The following is a 16,805-nucleotide window of genomic DNA, read 5'->3' as shown; positions in this document are numbered from 1 at the left end:
GCAGTTAGTTTCATTGAATGAATGAATGAAATTTGATACAATCATTGAAGGAAAGCAGTTTACTTCGTTGTATGTAGGTGTTGAGTTTGATTCAATGAATAAATGCAGTTTGAATAAATCAGTGGAGGTATTTCATTGAATGAGGCTTAATTGAGTGAAGTTTAATTCAACGAATAAATGAATACAGTTTGTTCATTGCATGAATTGTGGAGTTGTGGAGTTTATTTCAATGAATGAATTAATACCCTTTGTTTTACCGAAATAATTAATGCAGTTAGTATTGTTGCCCGAAGGCATGCTGTTTAATTCAACTGCGTGCAATTTGTTTCATGGTATGATTGAGTGAGGTTTGGTTCAATGAATGAAAGAAAACAGTTTAGTTCCTTGTATGAATGAGTGAAGTTTGATTCAATGTTTGAAGGATTGCAGTATGTTTCATTGCACGAATGATTGGAGTTTGATTCAAAGAACGAAAGCAATGTGTTTCATTGAATGAATGAGTGAAGTTTGTTTCAATGTATAAAGGAAAGCAGTACGTTTCATTGCACGAATAAGAGGAGTTTGATTCAATGAATGGAGCAATGCAGTTACTTTCATTGAATTATTGAGTGAAGTTTGATACAATAAATGACTAAATACAGTTGGTTTCCTGACACGAATGAGTGCAGTTTGATTCAATGAGCGAAAGCACTTTGTATCATAGAATGAATGAGTGAAGTTTATTTCAATGGATGTAGCAATGCATTGTTTCATTGCATGAATGTGTGGAGTTTGTTTCAAGGAATTAATGACTACGGTTTCTTTCATTGAATGATTGAGTGATGTTTGATTCAATGAATGAATGAAGGCAGTTTGTTTCGTTGAATGAATGTGTGGAGTTTGTTAATCGGACTGAATGAATGCAGTTTGCTTGATTTACACGAATGAGTGGAGTTTGAGTCAATGAATGGATGCAGTTTCTTTCATTGTGTGATTGAGTGAACTTTGATTCAATGAATGACGGAATGCAATTTGTTTCATTGAATTATTGAGTGGTTTGATTCAAAGAATGAATGAAAGCAGTTTAATTCTTTGTATGAATGTGGGAAGTTTGATTCAATGAATGAATAAATGCAGTTTATTGTTTGCGTTTGATTCAATGAATGGATACAGTTTCTTTCATTGAATGATTAAGTGAATCAACGATTGAAGAAATGCCGTTAGATTTAATAAATGAATGAGTTAGCTTTGATTCAATAAATGAATAAATACAGTTATTTTCATTGAATGAATGAATGAAGTTTGCTTCAGTGAATGAATGAATGCAATTTAGTTAAGTTTGAGTCAATTAATGAATGATTGCAGTTAATTTCATTAAATGAATGAATGAAGTTTGCTTCATTGAATGAACGGGTGCAGTTTGTCTATTTGCATGAATGAATGAAGTCTGATTCAATGATCGAAAGCAGTTTGTTTTATTGAATCATTGAATGAAGTCTGACTGAAAGAATGAATGCAGTTAGTTTCATTGAATGAATGAATGAAATTTGATACAATCATTGAAGGAAAGCAGTTTACTTCGTTGTATGTAGTTGTTGAGTTTGATTCAATGAATAAATGCAGTTTGAATAAATCAGTGGAGGTATTTCATTGAATGAGGCTTAATTGAGTGAAGTTTAATTCAACGAATAAATGAATACAGTTTGTTCATTGTATAAAGGAAAGCAGTACGTTTCATTGCACGAATAAGAGGAGTTTGATTCAATGAATGGAGCAATGCAGTTACTTTCATTGAATTAATGAGTGAAGTTTGATACAATAAATGACTAAATACAGTTGGTTTCCTGACACGAATGAGTGCAGTTTGATTCAATGAGCGAAAGCACTTTGTATCATAGAATGAATGAGTGAAGTTTATTTCAATGGATGTAGCAATGCATTGTTTCATTGCATGAATGTGTGGAGTTTGTTTCAAGGAATTAATGACTACGGTTTCTTTCATTGAATGATTGAGTGATGTTTGATTCAATGAATGAATGAAGGCAGTTTGTTTCGTTGAATGAATGTGTGGAGTTTGTTAATCGGACTGAATGAATGCAGTTTGCTTGATTTACACGAATGAGTGGAGTTTGAGTCAATGAATGGATGCAGTTTCTTTCATTGTGTGATTGAGTGAACTTTGATTCAATGAATGACGGAATGCAATTTGTTTCATTGAATTATTCAGTGGTTTGATTCAAAGAATGAATGAAAGCAGTTTAATTCTTTGTATGAATGTGGGAAGTTTGATTCAATGAATGAATAAATGCAGTTTATTGTTTGCGTTTGATTCAATGAATGGATACAGTTTCTTTCATTGAATGATTAAGTGAATCAACGATTGTAGAAATGCCGTTAGATTTAATAAATGAATGAGTTAGCTTTGATTCAATAAATGAATAAATACAGTTATTTTCATTGAATGAATGAATGAAGTTTGCTCCAGTGAATGAATGAATGCAGTTTAGTTAAGTTTGAGTCAATTAATGAATGATTGCAGTTAATTTCATTAAATGAATGAATGAAGTTTGCTTCATTGAATGAACGGGTGCAGTTTGTCTATTTGTATGAATGAATGAAGTCTGATTCAATGATCGAAAGCAGTTTGTTTTATTGAATCATTGAATGAAGTCTGACTGAAAGAATGAATGCAGTTAGTTTCATTGAATGAATGAATGAAATTTGATACAATCATTGAAGGAAAGCAGTTTACTTCGTTGTATGTAGGTGTTGAGTTTGATTCAATGAATAAATGCAGTTTGAATAAATCAGTGGAGGTATTTCATTGAATGAGGCTTAATTGAGTGAAGTTTAATTCAACGAATAAATGAATACAGTTTGTTCATTGCATGAATTGTGGAGTTGTGGAGTTTATTTCAATGAATGAATTAATACCCTTTGTTTCACCGAAATAATTAATGCAGTTAATATTGTTGCCCGAAGGCATGCAGTTTAATTCAACTGCGTGCAATTTGTTTCATGGTATGATTGAGTCAAGTTTGGTTCAATGAATGAAAGAAAACAGTTTAGTTCCTTGTATGAATGAGTGAAGTTTGATTCAATGTTTGAAGGATTGCAGTATGTTTCATTGCACGAATGATTGGAGTTTGATTCAAAGAACGAAAGCAATGTGTTTCATTGAATGAATGAGTGAAGTTTGTTTCAATGTATAAAGGAAAGCAGTACGTTTCATTGCACGAATAAGAGGAGTTTGATTCAATGAATGGAGCAATGCAGTTACTTTCATTGAATTATTGAGTGAAGTTTGATACAATAAATGACTAAATACAGTTGGTTTCCTGACACGAATGAGTGCAGTTTGATTCAATGAGCGAAAGCACTTTGTATCATAGAATGAATGAGTGAAGTTTATTTCAATGGATGTAGCAATGCATTGTTTCATTGCATGAATGTGTGGAGTTTGTTTCAAGGAATTAATGACTACGGTTTCTTTCATTGAATGATTGAGTGATGTTTGATTCAATGAATGAATGAAGGCAGTTTGTTTCGTTGAATGAATGTGTGGAGTTTGTTAATCGGTCTGAATGAATGCAGTTTGCTTGATTTACACGAATGAGTGGAGTTTGAGTCAATGAATGGATGCAGTTTCTTTCATTGCGTGATTGAGTGAACTTTGATTCAATGAATGACGGAATGCAATTTGTTTCATTGAATTATTGAGTGGTTTGATTCAAAGAATGAATGAAAGCAGTATAATTCTTTGTATGAATGTGGGACGTTTGATTGAATGAATGAATAAATGCAGTTTGGTTGTTTGCGTTTGATTCAATGAATGGATACAGTTTCTTTCATTGAATGATTAAGTGAATCAACGATTGAAGAAATGCCGTTAGATTTAATAAATGAATGAGTTAGCTTTGATTCAATAAATGAATAAATACAGTTATTTTCATTGAATGAATGAATGAAGTTTGCTTCAGTGAATGAATGAATGCAGTTTAGTAAAGTTTGAGTAAATTAATGAATGATTGCAGTTAATTTCATTAAATGAATGAATGAAGTTTGCTTCATTGAATGAACGGGTGCAGTTTGTCTATTTGTATGAATGAATGAAGTCTGATTCAATGATCGAAAGCAGTTTGTTTTATTGAATCATTGAATGAAGTCTGACTGAAAGAATGAATGCAGTTAGTTTCATTGAATGAATGAATGAAATTTGATACAATAATTGAAGGAAAGCAGTTTACTTCGTTGTATGTAGGTGTTGAGTTTGATTCAATGAATAAATGCAGTTTGAATAAATCAGTGGAGGTATTTCATTGAATGAGGCTTAATTGAGTGAAGTTTAATTCAACGAATAAATGAATACAGTTTGTTCATTGTATAAAGGAAAGCAGTACGTTTCATTGCACGAATAAGAGGAGTTTGATTCAATGAATGGAGCAATGCAGTTACTTTCATTGAATTAATGAGTGAAGTTTGATACAATAAATGACTAAATACGTTTGGTTTCCTGACACGAATGAGTGCAGTTTGATTCAATGAGCGAAAGCACTTTGTATCATAGAATGAATGAGTGAAGTTTATTTCAATGGATGTAGCAATGCATTGTTTCATTGCATGAATGTGTGGAGTTTGTTTCAAGGAATTAATGACTACGGTTTCTTTCATTGAATGATTGAGTGATGTTTGATTCAATGAATGAATGAAGGCAGTTTGTTTCGTTGAATGAATGTGTGGAGTTTGTTAATCGGACTGAATGAATGCAGTTTGCTTGATTTACACGAATGAGTGGAGTTTGAGTCAATGAATGGATGCAGTTTCTTTCATTGTGTGATTGAGTGAACTTTGATTCAATGAATGACGGAATGCAATTTGTTTCATTGAATTATTGAGTGGTTTGATTCAAAGAATGAATGAAAGCAGTTTAATTCTTTGTATGAATGTGGGAAGTTTGATTCAATGAATGAATAAATGCAGTTTATTGTTTGCGTTTGATTCAATGAATGGATACAGTTTCTTTCATTGAATGATTAAGTGAATCAACGATTGAAGAAATGCCGTTAGATTTAATAAATGAATGAGTTAGCTTTGATTCAATAAATGAATAAATACAGTTATTTTCATTGAATGAATGAATGAAGTTTGCTTCAGTGAATGAATGAATGCAATTTAGTTAAGTTTGAGTCAATTAATGAATGATTGCAGTTAATTTCATTAAATGAATGAATGAAGTTTGCTTCATTGAATGAACGGGTGCAGTTTGTCTATTTGCATGAATGAATGAAGTCTGATTCAATGATCGAAAGCAGTTTGTTTTATTGAATCATTGAATGAAGTCTGACTGAAAGAATGAATGCAGTTAGTTTCATTGAATGAATGAATGAAATTTGATACAATCATTGAAGGAAAGCAGTTTACTTCGTTGTATGTAGTTGTTGAGTTTGATTCAATGAATAAATGCAGTTTGAATAAATCAGTGGAGGTATTTCATTGAATGAGGCTTAATTGAGTGAAGTTTAATTCAACGAATAAATGAATACAGTTTGTTCATTGTATAAAGGAAAGCAGTACGTTTCATTGCACGAATAAGAGGAGTTTGATTCAATGAATGGAGCAATGCAGTTACTTTCATTGAATTAATGAGTGAAGTTTGATACAATAAATGACTAAATACAGTTGGTTTCCTGACACGAATGAGTGCAGTTTGATTCAATGAGCGAAAGCACTTTGTATCATAGAATGAATGAGTGAAGTTTATTTCAATGGATGTAGCAATGCATTGTTTCATTGCATGAATGTGTGGAGTTTGTTTCAAGGAATTAATGACTACGGTTTCTTTCATTGAATGATTGAGTGATGTTTGATTCAATGAATGAATGAAGGCAGTTTGTTTCGTTGAATGAATGTGTGGAGTTTGTTAATCGGACTGAATGAATGCAGTTTGCTTGATTTACACGAATGAGTGGAGTTTGAGTCAATGAATGGATGCAGTTTCTTTCATTGTGTGATTGAGTGAACTTTGATTCAATGAATGACGGAATGCAATTTGTTTCATTGAATTATTCAGTGGTTTGATTCAAAGAATGAATGAAAGCAGTTTAATTCTTTGTATGAATGTGGGAAGTTTGATTCAATGAATGAATAAATGCAGTTTATTGTTTGCGTTTGATTCAATGAATGGATACAGTTTCTTTCATTGAATGATTAAGTGAATCAACGATTGTAGAAATGCCGTTAGATTTAATAAATGAATGAGTTAGCTTTGATTCAATAAATGAATAAATACAGTTATTTTCATTGAATGAATGAATGAAGTTTGCTCCAGTGAATGAATGAATGCAGTTTAGTTAAGTTTGAGTCAATTAATGAATGATTGCAGTTAATTTCATTAAATGAATGAATGAAGTTTGCTTCATTGAATGAACGGGTGCAGTTTGTCTATTTGTATGAATGAATGAAGTCTGATTCAATGATCGAAAGCAGTTTGTTTTATTGAATCATTGAATGAAGTCTGACTGAAAGAATGAATGCAGTTAGTTTCATTGAATGAATGAATGAAATTTGATACAATCATTGAAGGAAAGCAGTTTACTTCGTTGTATGTAGGTGTTGAGTTTGATTCAATGAATAAATGCAGTTTGAATAAATCAGTGGAGGTATTTCATTGAATGAGGCTTAATTGAGTGAAGTTTAATTCAACGAATAAATGAATACAGTTTGTTCATTGCATGAATTGTGGAGTTGTGGAGTTTATTTCAATGAATGAATTAATACCCTTTGTTTCACCGAAATAATTAATGCAGTTAATATTGTTGCCCGAAGGCATGCAGTTTAATTCAACTGCGTGCAATTTGTTTCATGGTATGATTGAGTCAAGTTTGGTTCAATGAATGAAAGAAAACAGTTTAGTTCCTTGTATGAATGAGTGAAGTTTGATTCAATGTTTGAAGGATTGCAGTATGTTTCATTGCACGAATGATTGGAGTTTGATTCAAAGAACGAAAGCAATGTGTTTCATTGAATGAATGAGTGAAGTTTGTTTCAATGTATAAAGGAAAGCAGTACGTTTCATTGCACGAATAAGAGGAGTTTGATTCAATGAATGGAGCAATGCAGTTACTTTCATTGAATTATTGAGTGAAGTTTGATACAATAAATGACTAAATACAGTTGGTTTCCTGACACGAATGAGTGCAGTTTGATTCAATGAGCGAAAGCACTTTGTATCATAGAATGAATGAGTGAAGTTTATTTCAATGGATGTAGCAATGCATTGTTTCATTGCATGAATGTGTGGAGTTTGTTTCAAGGAATTAATGACTACGGTTTCTTTCATTGAATGATTGAGTGATGTTTGATTCAATGAATGAATGAAGGCAGTTTGTTTCGTTGAATGAATGTGTGGAGTTTGTTAATCGGTCTGAATGAATGCAGTTTGCTTGATTTACACGAATGAGTGGAGTTTGAGTCAATGAATGGATGCAGTTTCTTTCATTGCGTGATTGAGTGAACTTTGATTCAATGAATGACGGAATGCAATTTGTTTCATTGAATTATTGAGTGGTTTGATTCAAAGAATGAATGAAAGCAGTATAATTCTTTGTATGAATGTGGGACGTTTGATTGAATGAATGAATAAATGCAGTTTGGTTGTTTGCGTTTGATTCAATGAATGGATACAGTTTCTTTCATTGAATGATTAAGTGAATCAACGATTGAAGAAATGCCGTTAGATTTAATAAATGAATGAGTTAGCTTTGATTCAATAAATGAATAAATACAGTTATTTTCATTGAATGAATGAATGAAGTTTGCTTCAGTGAATGAATGAATGCAGTTTAGTAAAGTTTGAGTAAATTAATGAATGATTGCAGTTAATTTCATTAAATGAATGAATGAAGTTTGCTTCATTGAATGAACGGGTGCAGTTTGTCTATTTGTATGAATGAATGAAGTCTGATTCAATGATCGAAAGCAGTTTGTTTTATTGAATCATTGAATGAAGTCTGACTGAAAGAATGAATGCAGTTAGTTTCATTGAATGAATGAATGAAATTTGATACAATAATTGAAGGAAAGCAGTTTACTTCGTTGTATGTAGGTGTTGAGTTTGATTCAATGAATAAATGCAGTTTGAATAAATCAGTGGAGGTATTTCATTGAATGAGGCTTAATTGAGTGAAGTTTAATTCAACGAATAAATGAATACAGTTTGTTCATTGTATAAAGGAAAGCAGTACGTTTCATTGCACGAATAAGAGGAGTTTGATTCAATGAATGGAGCAATGCAGTTACTTTCATTGAATTAATGAGTGAAGTTTGATACAATAAATGACTAAATACGTTTGGTTTCCTGACACGAATGAGTGCAGTTTGATTCAATGAGCGAAAGCACTTTGTATCATAGAATGAATGAGTGAAGTTTATTTCAATGGATGTAGCAATGCATTGTTTCATTGCATGAATGTGTGGAGTTTGTTTCAAGGAATTAATGACTACGGTTTCTTTCATTGAATGATTGAGTGATGTTTGATTCAATGAATGAATGAAGGCAGTTTGTTTCGTTGAATGAATGTGTGGAGTTTGTTAATCGGACTGAATGAATGCAGTTTGCTTGATTTACACGAATGAGTGGAGTTTGAGTCAATGAATGGATGCAGTTTCTTTCATTGTGTGATTGAGTGAACTTTGATTCAATGAATGACGGAATGCAATTTGTTTCATTGAATTATTGAGTGGTTTGATTCAAAGAATGAATGAAAGCAGTTTAATTCTTTGTATGAATGTGGGAAGTTTGATTCAATGAATGAATAAATGCAGTTTATTGTTTGCGTTTGATTCAATGAATGGATACAGTTTCTTTCATTGAATGATTAAGTGAATCAACGATTGTAGAAATGCCGTTAGATTTAATAAATGAATGAGTTAGCTTTGATTCAATAAATGAATAAATACAGTTATTTTCATTGAATGAATGAATGAAGTTTGCTCCAGTGAATGAATGAATGCAGTTTAGTAAAGTTTGAGTCAATTAATGAATGATTGCAGTTAATTTCATTAAATGAATGAATGAAGTTTGCTTCATTGAATGAACGGGTGCAGTTTGTCTATTTGTATGAATGAATGAAGTCTGATTCAATGATCGAAAGCAGTTTGTTTTATTGAATCATTGAATGAAGTCTGACTCAAAGAATGAATGCAGTTAGTTTCATTGAATGAATGAAAGAAATTTGATACAATCATTGAAGGAAAGCAGTTTACTTCGTTGTATGTAGGTGTTGAGTTTGATTCAATGAATAAATGCAGTTTGAATAAATCAGTGGAGGTATTTCATTGAATGAGGCTTAATTGAGTGAAGTTTAATTCAACGAATAAATGAATACAGTTTGTTCATTGCATGAATTGTGGAGTTGTGGAGTTTATTTCAATGAATGAATTAATACCCTTTGTTTTACCGAAATAATTAATGCAGTTAGTATTGTTGCCCGAAGGCATGCAGTTTAATTCAACTGCGTGCAATTTGTTTCATGGTATGATTGAGTGAGGTTTGGTTCAATGAATGAAAGAAAACAGTTTAGTTCCTTGTATGAATGAGTGCAGTTTGATTCAATGAGCGAAAGCACTTTGTATCATAGAATGAATGAGTGAAGTTTATTTCAATGGATGTAGCAATGCATTGTTTCATTGCATGAATGTGTGGAGTTTGTTTCAAGGAATTAATGACTACGGTTTCTTTCATTGAATGATTGAGTGATGTTTGATTCAATGAATGAATGAAGGCAGTTTGTTTCGTTGAATGAATGTGTGGAGTTTGTTAATCGGTCTGAATGAATGCAGTTTGCTTGATTTACACGAATGAGTGGAGTTTGAGTCAATGAATGGATGCAGTTTCTTTCATTGCGTGATTGAGTGAACTTTGATTCAATGAATGACGGAATGCAATTTGTTTCATTGAATTATTGAGTGGTTTGATTCAAAGAATGAATGAAAGCAGTATAATTCTTTGTATGAATGTGGGACGTTTGATTGAATGAATGAATAAATGCAGTTTGGTTGTTTGCGTTTGATTCATTGAATGGATACAGTTTCTTTCATTGAATGATTAAGTGAATCAACGATTGAAGAAATGCCGTTAGATTTAATAAATGAATGAGTTAGCTTTGATTCAATAAATGAATAAATACAGTTATTTTCATTGAATGAATGAATGAAGTTTGCTTCAGTGAATGAATGAATGCAGTTTAGTAAAGTTTGAGTCAATTAATGAATGATTGCAGTTAATTTCATTAAATGAATGAATGAAGTTTGCTTCATTGAATGAACGGGTGCAGTTTGTCTATTTGTATGAATGAATGAAGTCTTATTCAATGATCGAAAGCAGTTTGTTTTATTGAATCATTGAATGAAGTCTGACTGAAAGAATGAATGCAGTTAGTTTCATTGAATGAATGAATGAAATTTGATACAATAATTGAAGGAAAGCAGTTTACTTCGTTGTATGTAGGTGTTGAGTTTGATTCAATGAATAAATGCAGTTTGAATAAATCAGTGGAGGTATTTCATTGAATGAGGCTTAATTGAGTGAAGTTTAATTCAACGAATAAATGAATACAGTTTGTTCATTGTATAAAGGAAAGCAGTACGTTTCATTGCACGAATAAGAGGAGTTTGATTCAATGAATGGAGCAATGCAGTTACTTTCATTGAATTAATGAGTGAAGTTTGATACAATAAATGACTAAATACAGTTGGTTTCCTGACACGAATGAGTGCAGTTTGATTCAATGAGCGAAAGCACTTTGTATCATAGAATGAATGAGTGAAGTTTATTTCAATGGATGTAGCAATGCATTGTTTCATTGCATGAATGTGTGGAGTTTGTTTCAAGGAATTAATGACTACGGTTTCTTTCATTGAATGATTGAGTGATGTTTGATTCAATGAATGAATGAAGGCAGTTTGTTTCGTTGAATGAATGTGTGGAGTTTGTTAATCGGACTGAATGAATGCAGTTTGCTTGATTTACACGAATGAGTGGAGTTTGAGTCAATGAATGTATGCAGTTTCTTTCATTGTGTGATTGAGTGAACTTTGATTCAATGAATGACGGAATGCAATTTGTTTCATTGAATTATTCAGTGGTTTGATTCAAAGAATGAATGAAAGCAGTTTAATTCTTTGTATGAATGTGGGAAGTTTGATTCAATGAATGAATAAATGCAGTTTATTGTTTGCGTTTGATTCAATGAATGGATACAGTTTCTTTCATTGAATGATTAAGTGAATCAACGATTGTAGAAATGCCGTTAGATTTAATAAATGAATGAGTTAGCTTTGATTCAATAAATGAATAAATACAGTTATTTTCATTGAATGAATGAATGAAGTTTGCTCCAGTGAATGAATGAATGCAGTTTAGTAAAGTTTGAGTCAATTAATGAATGATTGCAGTTAATTTCATTAAATGAATGAATGAAGTTTGCTTCATTGAATGAACGGGTGCAGTTTGTCTATTTGTATGAATGAATGAAGTCTGATTCAATGATCGAAAGCAGTTTGTTTTATTGAATCATTGAATGAAGTCTGACTCAAAGAATGAATGCAGTTAGTTTCATTGAATGAATGAAAGAAATTTGATACAATCATTGAAGGAAAGCAGTTTACTTCGTTGTATGTAGGTGTTGAGTTTGATTCAATGAATAAATGCAGTTTGAATAAATCAGTGGAGGTATTTCATTGAATGAGGCTTAATTGAGTGAAGTTTAATTCAACGAATAAATGAATACAGTTTGTTCATTGCATGAATTGTGGAGTTGTGGAGTTTATTTCAATGAATGAATTAATACCCTTTGTTTTACCGAAATAATTAATGCAGTTAGTATTGTTGCCCGAAGGCATGCAGTTTAATTCAACTGCGTGCAAAATGTTTCATGGTATGATTGAGTGAGGTTTGGTTCAATGAATGAAAGAAAACAGTTTAGTTCCTTGTATGAATGAGTGAAGTTTGATTCAATGTTTGAAGGATTGCAGTATGTTTCATTGCACGAATGATTGGAGTTTGATTCAAAGAACGAAAGCAATGTGTTTCATTGAATGAATGAGTGAAGTTTGTTTCAATGTATAAAGGAAAGCAGTAAGTTTCATTGCACGAATAAGAGGAGTTTGATTCAATGAATGGAGCAATGCAGTTAATTTCATTGAATTATTGAGTGAAGTTTGATACAATAAATGACTAAATACAGTTGGTTTCCTGACACGAATGAGTGCAGTTTGATTCAATGAGCGAAAGCACTTTGTATCATAGAATGAATGAGTGAAGTTTATTTCAATGGATGTAGCAATGCATTGTTTCATTGCATGAATGTGTGGAGTTTGTTTCAAGGAATTAATGACTACAGTTTCTTTCATTGAATGATTGAGTGATGTTTGATTCAATGAATGAATGAAGGCAGTTTGTTTCGTTGAATGAATGTGTGGAGTTTGTTAATCGGACTGAATGAATGCAGTTTGCTTGATTTACACGAATGAGTGGAGTTTGAGTCAATGAATGGATGCAGTTTCTTTCATTGCGTGATTGAGTGAACTTTGATTCAATGAATGACGGAATGCAATTTGTTTCATTGAATTATTGAGTGGTTCGATTCAAAGAATGAATGAAAGCAGTTTAATTCTTTGTATGAATGTGGGACGTTTGATTCAATGAATGAATAAATGCAGTTTGGTTGTTTGCGTTTGATTCAATGAATGGATACAGTTTCTTTCATTGAATGATTAAGTGAATCAACGATTGAAGAAATGCCGTTAGATTTAATAAATGAATGAGTTAGCTTTGATTCAATAAATGAATAAATACAGTTATTTTCATTGAATGAATGAATGAAGTTTGCTTCAGTGAATGAATGAATGCAGTTTAGTTAAGTTTGAGTCAATTAATGAATGATTGCAGTTAATTTCATTAAATGAATGAATGAAGTTTGCTTCATTGAATGAACGGGTGCAGTTTGTCTATTTGTATGAATGAATGAAGTCTGATTCAATGATCGAAAGAAGTCTGACTCAAAGAATGAATGCAGTTAGTTTCATTGAATGAATGAATGAAATTTGATACAATCATTGAAGGAAAGCAGTTTACTTCGTTGTATGTAGGTGTTGAGTTTGATTCAATGAATAAATGCAGTTTGAATAAATCAGTGGAGGTATTTCATTGAATGAGGCTTAATTGAGTGAAGTTTAATTCAACGAATAAATGAATACAGTTTGTTCATTGCATGAATTGTGGAGTTGTGGAGTTTATTTCAATGAATGAATTAATACCCTTTGTTTTACCGAAATAATTAATGCAGTTAGTATTGTTGCCCGAAGGCATGCAGTTTAATTCAACTGCGTGCAATTTGTTTCATGGTATGATTGAGTGAGTTTTGGTTCAATGAATGAAAGAAAACAGTTTAGTTCCTTGTATGAATGAGTGAAGTTTGATTCAATGTTTGAAGGATTGCAGTATGTTTCATTGCACGAATGATTGGAGTTTGATTCAATGAATGGAGCAATGCAGTTACTTTCATTGAATTAATGAGTGAAGTTTGATACAATAAATGACTAAATACAGTTGGTTTCCTGACACGAATGAGTGCAGTTTGATTCAATGAGCGAAAGCACTTTGTATCATTGAATGAATGAGTGAAGTTTATTTCAATGGATGTAGCAATGCATTGTTTCATTGCATGAATGTGTGGAGTTTGTTTCAAGGAATTAATGACTACGGTTTCTTTCATTGAATGATTGAGTGATGTTTGATTCAATGAATGAATGAAGGCAGTTTATTTCGTTGAATGAATGTGTGGAGTTTGTTAATCGGACTGAATGAATGCAGTTTGCTTGATTTACACGAATGAGTGGAGTTTGAGTCAATGAATGGATGCAGTTTCTTTCATTGTGTGATTGAGTGAACTTTGATTCAATGAATGACGGAATGCAATTTGTTTCATTGAATTATTGAGTGGTTCGATTCAAAGAATGAATGAAAGCAGTTTAATTCTTTGTATGAATGTGGGACGTTTGATTCAATGAATGAATAAATGCAGTTTGGTTGTTTGCGTTTCATTCAATGAATGGATACAGTTTCTTTCATTGAATGATTAAGTGAATCAACGATTGAAGAAATGCCGTTAGATTTAATAAATGAATGAGTTAGCTTTGATTCAATAAATGAATAAATACAGTTATTTTCATTGAATGAATGAATGAAGTTTGCTCCAGTGAATGAATGAATGCAGTTTAGTAAAGTTTGAGTCAATTAATGAATGATTGCAGTTAATTTCATTAAATGAATGAATGAAGTTTGCTTCATTGAATGAACGGGTGCAGTTTGTCTATTTGTATGAATGAATGAAGTCTGATTCAATGATCGAAAGCAGTTTGTTTTATTGAATCATTGAATGAAGTCTGACTCAAAGAATGAATGCAGTTAGTTTCATTGAATGAATGAAAGAAATTTGATACAATCATTGAAGGAAAGCAGTTTACTTCGTTGTATGTAGGTGTTGAGTTTGATTCAATGAATAAATGCAGTTTGAATAAATCAGTGGAGGTATTTCATTGAATGAGGCTTAATTGAGTGAAGTTTAATTCAACGAATAAATGAATACAGTTTGTTCATTGCATGAATTGTGGAGTTGTGGAGTTTATTTCAATGAATGAATTAATACCCTTTGTTTTACCGAAATAATTAATGCAGTTAGTATTGTTGCCCGAAGGCATGCAGTTTAATTCAACTGCGTGCAATTTGTTTCATGGTATGATTGAGTGAGGTTTGGTTCAATGAATGAAAGAAAACAGTTTAGTTCCTTGTATGAATGAGTGAAGTTTGATTCAATGTTTGAAGGATTGCAGTATGTTTCATTGCACGAATGATTGGAGTTTGATTCAAAGAACGAAAGCAATGTGTTTCATTGAATGAATGAGTGAAGTTTGTTTCAATGTATAAAGGAAAGCAGTACGTTTCATTGCACGAATAAGAGGAGTTTGATTCAATGAATGGAGCAATGCAGTTAATTTCATTGAATTATTGAGTGAAGTTTGATACAATAAATGACAAAATACAGTTGGTTTCCTGACACGAATGAGTGCAGTTTGATTCAATGAGCGAAAGCACTTTGTATCATAGAATGAATGAGTGAAGTTTATTTCAATGGATGTAGCAATGCATTGTTTCATTGCATGAATGTGTGGAGTTTGTTTCAAGGAATTAATGACTACAGTTTCTTTCATTGAATGATTGAGTGATGTTTGATTCAATGAATGAATGAAGGCAGTTTGTTTCGTTGAATGAATGTGTGGAGTTTGTTAATCGGACTGAATGAATGCAGTTTGCTTGATTTACACGAATGAGTGGAGTTTGAGTCAATGAATGGATGCAGTTTCTTTCATTGCGTGATTGAGTGAACTTTGATTCAATGAATGACGGAATGCAATTTGTTTCATTGAATTATTGAGTGGTTCGATTCAAAGAATGAATGAAAGCAGTTTAATTCTTTGTATGAATGTGGGACGTTTGATTCAATGAATGAATAAATGCAGTTTGGTTGTTTGCGTTTGATTCAATGAATGGATACAGTTTCTTTCATTGAATGATTAAGTGAATCAACGATTGAAGAAATGCCGTTAGATTTAATAAATGAATGAGTTAGCTTTGATTCAATAAATGAATAAATACAGTTATTTTCATTGAATGAATGAATGAAGTTTGCTTCAGTGAATGAATGAATGCAGTTTAGTTAAGTTTGAGTCAATTAATGAATGATTGCAGTTAATTTCATTAAATGAATGAATGAAGTTTGCTTCATTGAATGAACGGGTGCAGTTTGTCTATTTGTATGAATGAATGAAGTCTGATTCAATGATCGAAAGAAGTCTGACTCAAAGAATGAATGCAGTTAGTTTCATTGAATGAATGAATGAAATTTGATACAATCATTGAAGGAAAGCAGTTTACTTCGTTGTATGTAGGTGTTGAGTTTGATTCAATGAATAAATGCAGTTTGAATAAATCAGTGGAGGTATTTCATTGAATGAGGCTTAATTGAGTGAAGTTTAATTCAACGAATAAATGAATACAGTTTGTTCATTGCATGAATTGTGGAGTTGTGGAGTTTATTTCAATGAATGAATTAATACCCTTTGTTTTACCGAAATAATTAATGCAGTTAGTATTGTTGCCCGAAGGCATGCAGTTTAATTCAACTGCGTGCAATTTGTTTCATGGTATGATTGAGTGAGTTTTGGTTCAATGAATGAAAGAAAACAGTTTAGTTCCTTGTATGAATGAGTGAAGTTTGATTCAATGTTTGAAGGATTGCAGTATGTTTCATTGCACGAATGATTGGAGTTTGATTCAATGAATGGAGCAATGCAGTTACTTTCATTGAATTAATGAGTGAAGTTTGATACAATAAATGACTAAATACAGTTGGTTTCCTGACACGAATGAGTGCAGTTTGATTCAATGAGCGAAAGCACTTTGTATCATTGAATGAATGAGTGAAGTTTATTTCAATGGATGTAGCAATGCATTGTTTCATTGCATGAATGTGTGGAGTTTGTTTCAAGGAATTAATGACTACGGTTTCTTTCATTGAATGATTGAGTGATGTTTGATTCAATGAATGAATGAAGGCAGTTTATTTCGTTGAATGAATGTGTGGAGTTTGTTAATCGGACTGAATGAATGCAGTTTGCTTGATTTACACGAATGAGTGGAGTTTGAGTCAATGAATGGATGCAGTTTCTTTCATTGTGTGATTGAGTGAACTTTGATTCAATGAATG

Source organism: Chiloscyllium punctatum, chromosome 51 (genome assembly GCF_047496795.1).
Source record: "Chiloscyllium punctatum isolate Juve2018m chromosome 51, sChiPun1.3, whole genome shotgun sequence".
Taxonomy (NCBI): domain Eukaryota; kingdom Metazoa; phylum Chordata; class Chondrichthyes; order Orectolobiformes; family Hemiscylliidae; genus Chiloscyllium; species Chiloscyllium punctatum.
Note: the sequence above shows the minus strand (reverse complement) of the source record.